This window comes from Chrysochloris asiatica, unplaced genomic scaffold, assembly GCF_000296735.1.
Source record: "Chrysochloris asiatica unplaced genomic scaffold, ChrAsi1.0 scaffold00095, whole genome shotgun sequence".
Classification (NCBI taxonomy): Eukaryota; Metazoa; Chordata; class Mammalia; order Afrosoricida; family Chrysochloridae; genus Chrysochloris; species Chrysochloris asiatica.
Window position 1 is genome coordinate 4,935,842 of NW_006408613.1, and position 1,951 is coordinate 4,937,792.

Here is a 1,951-nt window from a genome sequence, read left to right on the forward strand (position 1 = left end):
GCAAGGACTCGACGGCACTTAACAGCAACAACATATATATATATGAACTATATAGATTCCTGGAAATTTAGGCAATCCAAGGAAGCCATCCTGACTTTAACACAAGGTGAAGAGAACATTGAAATTTGGCCAGCTCACAAATCTCTTTTTCTTTCTTAGCATGCAGGATGTTTATAATGGCGACCAGTGATGAAAACATATTGGTAAAATACTCTCTGGCTGATATAACCTTGCATAAGCAGTGTTATGGACTGAACTCTGTCCCAAAAACGACATGCTGAAGTCAGGGGTTTGAGCTGGTTTGAAATGTTTCACTTATGATTGACAGAAACAGGGAAACACACATGTTGTGTAGCAACCAACTCTTGTGCATCAAATTTTAACCTGAGTAGGAAGCAGACAGCAATGTCCTACTGAAAGATGGTGACTGACTGAGCCACTTTGAACTTGTATTGTGGTGCAGCCTGCTGCCATCATTGAATAAGTCACCACTGTCTATTTCTAACTAGAGTCAAAATCCCTGATGTGCAAGAGATTTGGTTGCTATGCAACACAAATGCTGGTTCAAAGTTAGAACAGATTGAAGTCCTAATCCTGGTCCCCTTGAGTGTGACCTTGTTTGGAAATAAGATCTTTAAAGATAAGATGCTATCAGTTAATGTGATACTGGAGTAGGGTGAGTCTTAATCCTGTTTGAATGGTGTCCTTTAAAAGAGAAAATATAAAGAGAGACATAGAGGAACGACTATCAAGTGAAGATGCATTCACAATCCAAAGTACACTGGGACTATCAGAAGCTACAATAGACAGGGAAAGGTATTCCCCTAAAGATTTCTGATGGAGCATGACTCAGTAGATATGTTCATTTGGACTTCTGTTAGTCAAATCTGGTGGATAATGCATTTTTGTTCTGGAATATTTTTTTTTATGGCACTCCTTGGAAACTAATATAGTCTGCCATGGGATGATGAAACCAACTTCCTCCATACCAGCTTTACACCAAAGTGTTTAGTGTCAGCTCATTCATTGCCAGAATATGGGCCCCTTAGGTTGGAAGGCATTCAAAATGAAACTGGGGAAGAGCTGCCTCCTCAAAGTAGAGTTGGCCATTATGGTGTGAATAAAGTTCTCGGGACCCTCATTTTCTGATGGGGCACACCTCAAAATGAAGGAAAAAAGCTATAAACACCCATTAATTATTGAGACATGGACTGTAAGAAGTATGAATCTAGAAAAACTAAAAATTGTCAAAAATGAAATGGAATGCATAAATGTTAGGCATTAGTGAGCTGAAATGGACTGGTATTGGCCATTTTGAATCTGATAGTCACATGGTTTACTACGTTGGGAATGACAAATTGAAGAGAAACGGTGTCACAATCATCAGTACAAATGCTGTCAATGATAGGATAATATCCATATGCCTACAAGGGAGACCAGTTAATACCATTATTTTTCAAGTTTATACAGCAACCACTAAAGCCAGTGATGATGAAATTGAAGAATTCTGCCAGATTCTTCAGTCTGAAATGGATCAAACATGCAATTAGGATATGGTGATAATTACTGGTGATTGGAATGCAAAGGTTGGAAAGAAAGAGGAAGGATCAGTAGTTGGAAAATATGACCTTGGTGATAGAAAGGATGCTGAAGATTACATGATAGAATTTTGCAAGACTAATGACTTGCTCATTGCAAATACCTTTTTTAAACAACATAAAAAATGACTACACACATGGACCTCACCAGATGGAATGCACAGAAATCAATTTGACTATATCTGTGGAAAGAGACCATGAGGAAGCTCCCTCCATATCATTAGTCAAAACAAGGCCAGGGGCAACAAAGGAACAGACTATGAATTGCTCATCTGCAAGTTCAGGCTGAAGATGAAGAAAATCAAAACAAGCCCACAAAAGCCAAAATATGACCTTTTATATATCCCACCTGA